Here is a 9,300-nt window from a genome sequence, read left to right on the forward strand (position 1 = left end):
TCTCTGATGATTAACAAGTGATTGTAAAGACCATGGCCTGTATCAAGTGCACCTTACTCTCCAAAGAGACACCATTGCTCTTCCATACTTTGGAGAGGTCCCTAACAGCATATACGTAAAGTTTTTAAACTGGTTTTCATCAATCATTCACATACATTTTGTTTTATATCAATTACAGTATCTTATCAAATCCTCACTGTACCCTCGCTTCTCTTTCCCCCTCCCCGTCCATCTGCTAATATCACTGTCTCTCCCCTCCCAACCCTACCTCCCACACCATTCTTCATTGGGGCATCAGTGTGTCCGGAAGGAAGCAGGAGACAGGGAACACAGGAAGGTGTTCACAGGGAAGGCCGGGCCTGCTGAGTGTTCACAGGGGAGGTGCGGGTGTTCACAGGGGAGGCCCAGGTGTTCACAGGGGAGGCGCGGGTGTTCACAGGGGGCTCGGGGGACTGGGTGTTCATATGGGAGGCCCGCGTCAGCTGTAAGGTGTTCACAGTGGAAGGCTTGGCTCGTTGGCTATTCAGTGGCTTTCCCTCCCAGCTTCTGGGTGACCTTGAACCCTCAGACTGCATAAATCCAGGAGTCCACAGGATCCCTGTCTAGATGGAGTTCACCAACATGTCTGGCTGCTGGCTCACAGAGCCCGCGAGGTGGCTCGGAGGACAGGCCTGGAGCTCTCCTTCTGGGAATGAGCCACAGAGGGTCCCAGGAGTGAGCTTCTCCTCAACACACAGTGCGGCCTGGACAGCAGAGAGACACAGATCTCTAGAGACAGCGAGATGGACAGACGTCTTCCTCGTCCTCTGGCCCTCCGCCTTTGCTACAAAGCCGTCTCTCTCCTAGGACAGGTCCCTCCTGACAACAGGACAAAGGAGGTGAGACAGCGGTTCACCGTCTGAGCTGGGGGTGGAGAAGGGCATGGACTCTCCCACGGCCTGCCGAAAGGACAAGCCTGTCTGTCCACAAGAAGCACAGCTCGGGTCCTCAGAGCACGGACGGTGAGACTTCACTTCACAGACGCAGAGGTGTCCCAAGGAAGCCCTGGGGGAGCTCTGTGTCAGTGCCCCTCAGCTCCCCAGAACGTCAGCAGTTTGCACCCGCCAGGATCCCCAGGGAGCACGATGGAGGGTTCTCCTTCCATAATACAACCACCTCAGAAACCAGGGGGCAGCCCCACTGTGTCCTCTGGGGTCTCCATGTGCTGTGTCCACAACCACATCAGTCCACACGGCACCTCCTCCCGCTCGGACTCTGCCAAGCCTGCGTGGGAGCTCTCGGTCCGAGGCATCGCTCAGCACACAAGCTCGCCCGTGGGCTTCGTGCCACTGTGTCCGCGGCTCTGAAAGACTTCACATGAACGCGGTCATGCGGAATCCAAGCACACATGCACGCAGGCATCTGGGATACATGTGTGATACAGTGTGCGTCGCGGCGTGTGTGTGCATTACGCCTGTGTGTGTATGCATGACGCATATGTGCACTATAGCGTGTCCATGAACTGTGCGTGTGCATACACGGTGCATGTGTGCACTACGGCTTACCCATACATTATCTACATGTGTGACAGCGTGTCTGAGTGCTGCACGTGTGTGCTACGTGTGGGTGCACAGTGTGGTGCCCTCACGGTGCGTGCGTGCCTGACGGCTACAGCCATGCTCTGGATTTTTCCCTTCAGCACATTTAAGAGCTCTCCACACTGTAGTGCTTATGAGACACTCAGCTCGGCTCATTTCCAGAACTGATTCACAGCGGCCCTCCCGTGGGTCCCCAGGGCTGTAAATCCCCCTGGGTGGACACTGACCTGTTTCTCCACAGAGTCACTGGTGGATGTGAACTGACAGAGAAGAGTGGCCCCCGAGTTACCAGCCCAGCTCCCTCTGAACACAGACTCCCAAGTTCCCTGGGGGATGAGGACTTAACCAAGCGTTAACAAACCCATAAATACACAGACAAGAAATCGGTGACCATTTCAACACCTGCTTACGATTCCATGATTAGTAAAACTGTTCATCCGTCACCCCGTCCTCCTCCAGGTCATCTCACTACAGAAACTCAGTGCCCTCAGCGACGCCAGCTTCTACCCCTCTCTGCCACAGAACTCACCAGTGCCCTGAAAAGCGCTCACCTCTGCACCCATTCAAGATAAAACTCCAGTCTCACAGCCATTGAGTCAGAAGGGCTCCTCACCGGCCTCCAGCGGGTCTTCAGAGGCGGCACGGTGGACACCACCCCTGTCCCCCTCAGGGCAGCTGCAGATTCGCTCCCCCATCGAGGCCTGACCTTTGGGTTTGCGGTACAACTCTCTAGGGACTATCTGTCATTTATGCTTTTCTGTATTTGTTTGTTCTGCATATATTTTCAGGGTGCACCTGGCTGCAACAAGCACCTTGAAGACCTTGGTCTCCAGTGGAAGCTCTCAGCACTGGGAAATGGGTGCTACCTTCTCTGTGGAGAAATGCAGACACTGTGCTGTCCACACACTGAACGCCTGGCCTGTTTCTGACGACAGACGAGGTCAGTAGCTAAGCTAAAATCCGAGATAGGATTAAGGCATTATCTCCATAAGGTCCAGATTCAAAATCTCATTTCCAAAGAGTGACTGAATTATGTTGTCTCTCAGGGACACATCAGCATGGACTGGTTCCCATCGAAGGGACGAGACTGCACGTGGGCCATGCAGGCTGCAGGACCGGTCATGGGGAAGACAGATCATGGGGAAGCCACTCACGGGGAAGCAAGGGGGGGCAGATGGAAGGCGCAGGTCATGAGGAAGACAGGAGGAAGCCCACAGGTCGGAGCGATGGACTGGTGCCTGGTCTTTGTCCTGTTTTTGCTCCAACTAGATCAGCTTTGACTGGTCACCTCCAGGTCTTTGGACTTGAGCCAGCGGCCTGTCTACCTGTGGCTTTGAATCTCTCAGCCTCCAAAGTAAAAGGAGCCCGGAGAAGCCTCTCTCCTGAAATCTGGTCCATCGGTGTGGTGCCTGGAACTCCTGCCCCCTCAAAAGTGCACAGTTCGAATCCACCAGGAGAGTTCCACAGGGAAAAGTCAGGCACTCTCTTCCCATGCAATTTACAGCCTCTGCAAACCCACGGGAGGGTCAGATATGAGTCAGTTCTAACTCAACCACACAACACGGAGACAAACACAGTAGTCGGAAGGTCGAGACCAATTCTGCCTCTCACCATGTCTCTCCCTTCACACAGGTGCGCACGCACACACACAAATACACACATGACTATGCTGTTGTTATGTGCTGACGAGTCACCTGCAACTCACAGCAACCCTGTGTACAGCAGCTCTGAAGCCTGCCCTGTCCTGAGTCAGTCTCACTGATTCTGACACACAAACCCTCATTGCCCCAGTCACTGTATCAATCCATCTCATCTGGGGTCTTCCGCTCCTGTGCTGTCCCTCCACCCTTCTGAGCATGATGTCCTTCTCCGAGGATCAATCTCTCCCGGCCACATGCCCAAAGTAAGTGAGGCAGAGCTTCAAAATCCTAGCCTCCAAGGAGAGACTTGGCTTCACTCTCCCCAAGACAGACCTATTTGTTTTCTTGGCAGTCCATGGTATGTTCAAGACTCTTCTCTGGCACCACAACTCGAAGGCATCTATTCTTCTGTTATCCCTAGGCACTGTCCAGCTCTTCTCTTCTCTCCTCTCCTCTCCTCTCTCCTCTCTTCTCCTTCCTTCCCTCCCTCCCTCCCTCCTTCCTTCCTTCCTTCCTTCTTTTCTTCCTTCCTTCCATCCATCTATCTACTACCTATCTATCTCCCTGTCTATGCTGTCCTAGGGAACTCTGGTGGCCTCATGACAAAGTGCTGCACTAGCAATCCAAAAGTATGAGGTTTGAATCCACCAGTTGCTCCTTGGAACAAGGTCGGGCCATCTCCTCCCAGGCGATTTGCTGCCTCTGAAAACTTGCTGGAGGGTGAGCCCTAAGTCAGTGTGGAATCACTCCACGGTGCCCAGTGGCAACTGGCCACCTGGGGTTAGTACGGAATCTGCCTATGGGATTATGCTATGTGTGTGTGTGTGTGTGTGTGTGTGTGACCCATCATGGAGCCTCCAGTGGGTTTTCCAAGACCTGCGCATCTGTCTCCGGCGAGAAGCCTGTGGATTTGAACTGAATGCCTTTGTGACTGCAGCACAGTCTCTTAGCACGAGGCCACCGACGCCCCTTGTCTTTAGAGCACACTCAACACTTAGTTCTGCACCGTCAGGAGCTGGCAAGTCTCTGGCTTCTGGACATCGACCCTGTCTTCAAGTTAGTCCGCGTTTCAGAGTCATTCCTCTAAGGAGTACATTCCCCGTCTCTTGGTGCTGCTTGCAGCTTGTAAATCACCTGTGCTCATCTGAGCATCTGAATCGCTGGCTTGACAGACACCCGCATTCAGGGGAAGAGCATCGACAGGATTCAGGAGAGCTCACCTTGTTTGGAACCAGGACCAGGTGGCCATTTCTGCACAGGTGTAACGACCACGGACATGCCAGCTCTGTATCTGAGACAGTTCTCCCCCCCAGTCTTTGGGGTCATGCATTAACAGCTCCAGGAACAACGGGCTCGATGCAGCCAAGCAGGTAAGGCAGGGCTGCCTTGGATAGTCGTGAGTCCATGAGGACTGGGCAGCGGCCAACAACCAGGCTGGGGCACCTGGGCAGCATGACATGACCAGCATTCAGTCACACAGGGCTACTGGGCAGCGTCTCTGGAGATGGAGGCTGGGCCACCACCTCACGTAAGGTGACGCTGCACCACATACACCTTTATGGTTTAGTAGAGAGACAAGCTACATACATGGGGGTGCTGCACTGAAGCACGCCAGCTGGTCCCGGGGTACGCACAAAAGGGAGCACATCTCTCTAGAAATGAAATGAGATTCCCACCACAGGCCAGCTTCACAGGAGCCTCCTCCTGGGGTACCTCTCCCCTCAACAAGCCCAAACCGACTGGACAGCACCTCACAGCAACAACATGCTAAAACCTACCCAGACCCAGGAAACATCAATGTCAAGTACACTCTCATCCTTCCAAAGCTCAGCGTCTCCACGGCGTCCATCTGGTGCCTCCCACGCTGTTACAGGACGCAAACCTGAGGAAGTGGGCTGCCTCGTCCTTCACACGTGGAGTGACTGTTGTTGTTGTTGTTGGGTGCCAGCGAGGCAGAATCGACCCACGGCTGGCCCTCCAGTAGACTTGCTGAGGCAGTGAACTTCATGGAAGGAGATGTTTCCCACCTTTTTCCCACGGAGAGCTAGTGGATTAGAACCGTGTTCCTTTGGGTAGGCAGCACGACTCCTTAGCAGTCAGAGCCCATGGAGTGAGCAGTAGACTTGACACACTGAGCTTTCATTAGCAACCCTCTAATACTCGTCCCGCTGCACCACCTCCCATCATTACAGCCACCGTGTCAATCCGTCACATTCACTCGTCCTCCGACCTTCCGCTCTCCCAAGCACGATGTCCTCTCCTGGGGACCTGGTCCTCGGGGTAACACTGCCGAGTGTGGGAGACGAGGCCCCAGCATCCCGCCTGGAGGGAGCACGCAGGCTGCAGGGCTCATCCTCCTGGAAGCTGCGGCACCAGCCAAGTTCTCCGCCACCGCGGTTCAGATGCTGACTCTTCTCTGGTCTCCGTCAGTCACCGGGCACAGAGGAGGACCGGCCGCTGTGAGGCTCCCAATCTCCACGATCTGGGACAACACACTCAGCGTGCAGCTTGAGACCCTGCAACTGGTCTGGTGCTCTGTCCCGGAGACCGACAAGCCACGTGTCGTCAGCATGCAGTGACATCTCGCCCAACAGCCCTGTCTGCTATCTCTACCCTGCGTGACCATGCACCGCACCAGCGAAGGTCTGCACTTTCACAAACGAAGCATTTCTGCACCCGGCCCCTCTCCCTGCTGATGGCAGTGACACGGGCAGCCAGCCAGCAGCCTGGGACCCAGCTGCTGTCCATTAGTTCCCGTTAGAACCTCCCTTCTGGTCAGCCCATTTCTTGTGCTTCACCGGGAGAGAGTGAGACAGAGGCTGTGTGCAGGTCTGGCTGTGCGCGTGGCCTGAGCTCTGTGTGTGCTCAGACCTGGCTGTGCGCGTGGCCTGTGTGCCGTGTGTACCGAGGCCTGGCTGTGTGCCGTGTGTGCTCAAGCTGTGCCCGTGGGCTGTGTGCTTTGTGCACGCCGGTGCGTGTGTGTTTGTGTGGATGAGTTCATCAGTGTGTGACTGTGTGCAAAATGCATTTGTGTGTGTGCTTGTTTGCGTGTGCGCCTGTGTCTTCCTGTGTGTGTGCGCTGCATGTTTCTGTCTGTGTGTGTTAATTTATCTGTTTGTGAGTGTGTTGGGGTGTGAGGGAGAGAAGTGTCTGCTTTCCTGTGTATAGTTCAGGTGCCTGTTTGGGGTGTGTGTGTTCATTTGTGTCTGTATGTGTCCACATGTCAGTCATGTGCACACATGTGTGTGTATAGTTGTCTGTGTCCATGTTTATGCATGTGGTTGTGTGTGCATGCCTGTGTGTGTCTGTGTGTGCCTCCATTGGCCTGTGTCTGCTTGTGTTTGCGTGTGTGTGTGCGCGTGCCTGTACTTGCCTGTGTGTGTACAGAGTTAGTTCCGCCCGCCAGAGCCCCGGGCTATGGAATATAACAGCTGTTTCAGTAACTACATTTTTTATGCTTTTAAGAAAAGCATGAAGGGGGAGGAGGACCAGGCTTGTAGATACTTTGAATTCCTAATCAGACCAAAAATAAATACACAAATAAATAAAGGGCTTTACACATGCTTACAAAAACAGCAGGCGAAGCGGAACCCCCACGGAGTTCAAAGCCGCAGCCCAGCCCAGCAGACACATCCTGAGCCCAGGCCGTGGGCCTTGCGGAAGTCCTGCCTTCCAGCGACTCAGACCCAGGACCGGCAGGGCGAGCTCACTTCCTCTGTCTTTGCAAGTAGTTTTCCAAGTCCTGGAGGCACAGAGACCCTGAAGCCCATCAGCTCAAAACAGACATCTTCAGGAACGTGGCCTCACGCAGGAGCTGGGGACGAGGAGGACCCCGTGAAGGGACCTGGGGAAGCTTCGGGGCTCTCTCCGCACAGTCCCCCTCTTTGTCTCCTGGCAAGGACGCTGAGCGGCACCTGCCCTGCCCTCTGCCCCGGACATGGGGTTGGAGGGCGGGAAACAGGGCAGTGAGAAGCAGCACCCCTCCTCCAGGAAGCCCCTCTGAATCTCTCCTGGTGAGTGTCTTCCCGGCTCCAGAGGTCCAGCGCTTGGCCAGTCCCCGGCCCATTAACTGCCACAGTTGGCAAGCCGTTAAAAATCTCATTCCACTGTGCCAGCCTCCCTTCTTTGACCTCAGCCCACAGTCACGGTCCTATTTTTGATATACTGGACTTAGTAAGTTTCATGTCGGCTGACATTCTGGAAGTCCCAGGACAAGGCCGGAGCTGAGCTGTGACCATCAGGTCGTGTGCCATCTAAGCTTTGGAACAGGAAGGGGACCTCACAGTGCACCCTGCCATCACGTGCAGGGACAGAAGGATCAGGACACAGCACACAGTCACATGGCCTGGCAGCATCCCTGGACAGCTTCTCGCAGGACCACCAGAAGGGGAAGCCGTAGCACAGACACGGCCCAGGGCTCCCCATGCTGAGGGCTCCTGCCCTTCCCCCCCGGGCTTCTCCTCTCAGCCACTTAGACGTGGTTCTGGTTTTGTTCTTCCCCAAACATAAACACGACCACATTAAGAACTCCAGAGCACTTTACAGAGCTTACAAACCAAGATGCATTTGTCCGACAGACCAGGAGACGCAAGAAGGTTTGAAACTGGGAGGCGGTGTGTCAGGGTTGGACATTCCCATCACACCTGTGTGCTGAGCAAATGATGCAGAGTGGAGGACTACGGAAAAGAAGCCGGCATCAGGCTGGGAGGAAGACGCGGCAACGACCTGCTATGTGCAGACGGCACCACCCGGCTCGCAGCACTTCCTGAGAAGATGTGAGTCTGCAGCATTCACTACAGTTACATCTCAGCAGCAAGAGAACAAGAGTCCGCAGAGCCGGACCCGCCACCCCCCACCCCAAGTAAACGGAGAAGCTCTCCAGGACTGCAACTTTAGTGGACCCACAAACAACACCCACGTGAAGGAAAGCTCATCTTTCTCCTGTGGAGCTCCTGGTGGCTTTGAACCACTGACCTTTGGGCTCGCAGAACAGAAATGCACTCTGCTGCCAGGGCTGAAGATCTGAGCCTGGGAAACCACCAGGCAGCTGCTCCGGCTCAGGCTGATGTCAGGTGACTTTAAACAGAATCTGAAGCACTAAATCAAGCACTGTCCGACTCTGCATTTGATGCAAAGAGGACACTGGTGGTTGGACTTAGAACCCTCACTTCCAGGTGGGAGGCCTGAGTTCGATTCCCACCCAAGGCCCACCCGCCTGGAGCTGACCCCATGGTGTGCCACCACACAGCTGAAGCTCAGAAAGAAACCAGAGAAACTCAAGTGAGCAAGTGTCATCTGTGTGGTTGGTGGACCAGTTCACGAGGGACGTGTCTCCCATCTCAGATCAATACCAAAGTCAAGAGGACGCCAACGGTTCTCGTTGTTGCTGCTGCTGTGTCCCAGACTCAGAAATGACCCACAGAACCAACCAGCAGGTTCTCAGAGGCAGTAAATCTCAGGAGAGGAGACTGCCCGTCCCTCTCTTCTGGGGCAGCTGGTGGATGTGAACTGCATGCCTTTGGGACTGCAGGGGGTGGGGGCTTCCCACTGGGCTGAGCATCTGAGAAAGAGCTGGAAGGGGGAAAGGGAGGACGCTGCCTCCTCTGGAAGTTGTCCTTCTAGGCGGCTGTAGTTGTTAGGTGCCACTGAGTCGAGCACAACTCATACCAGCGCTCTGGACAGCAGATGTGACCCCTGTCCTATCCTGTGCCGTCTTCACAATCTCTGACACGCTTGAGCCTGATGCTGCAGTCACGGTGCCAGTCCATCTGGTCAAAGGTCTTCGTCCCTTTCACTATCCCATCACCTTCCTAAGCACGATGTCCCTCTCCAAGAAATGACCTGTCCTAGCAACGTGCCCACAGTGGGTGAGACAAAGCTCTGTCACCATCGCCTCCAAGGAGCACGCAGGCTGCACTTTCCCCAGACAGATAGGTTCTCCTGGCCATCCATGGGATAGACGGCGCTCTCTCCAGCACCATGGCTCAAAGCACCAAGTGTTCTGTCAGCGTTAACCAGTATCCACCTCCCAGATGTGTGTGTGTGTGTGTGTGTGTGTATAAAAAATGTATATAAATATTTAT

The 9,300-nt window shown here is 54.8% G+C and overlaps 1 protein-coding gene across 1 annotated transcript in view; it reads right to left on the reverse strand.

The window, feature by feature from the left end:
* SEMA5A (sema domain, seven thrombospondin repeats (type 1 and type 1-like), transmembrane domain (TM) and short cytoplasmic domain, (semaphorin) 5A) overlaps positions 1-9,300 on the reverse strand; it is a 299,478-nt gene that overhangs the window by 253,841 nt on the left and 36,337 nt on the right. The gene's annotated exons all lie outside the window — the stretch shown is intronic.

The sequence above is a fragment of the Elephantulus edwardii genome, unplaced genomic scaffold (assembly GCF_000299155.1).
Source record: "Elephantulus edwardii isolate Elephantulus edwardi_28Jun2011 unplaced genomic scaffold, EleEdw1.0 scaffold00274, whole genome shotgun sequence".
Lineage (NCBI taxonomy): Eukaryota > Metazoa > Chordata > Mammalia > Macroscelidea > Macroscelididae > Elephantulus > Elephantulus edwardii.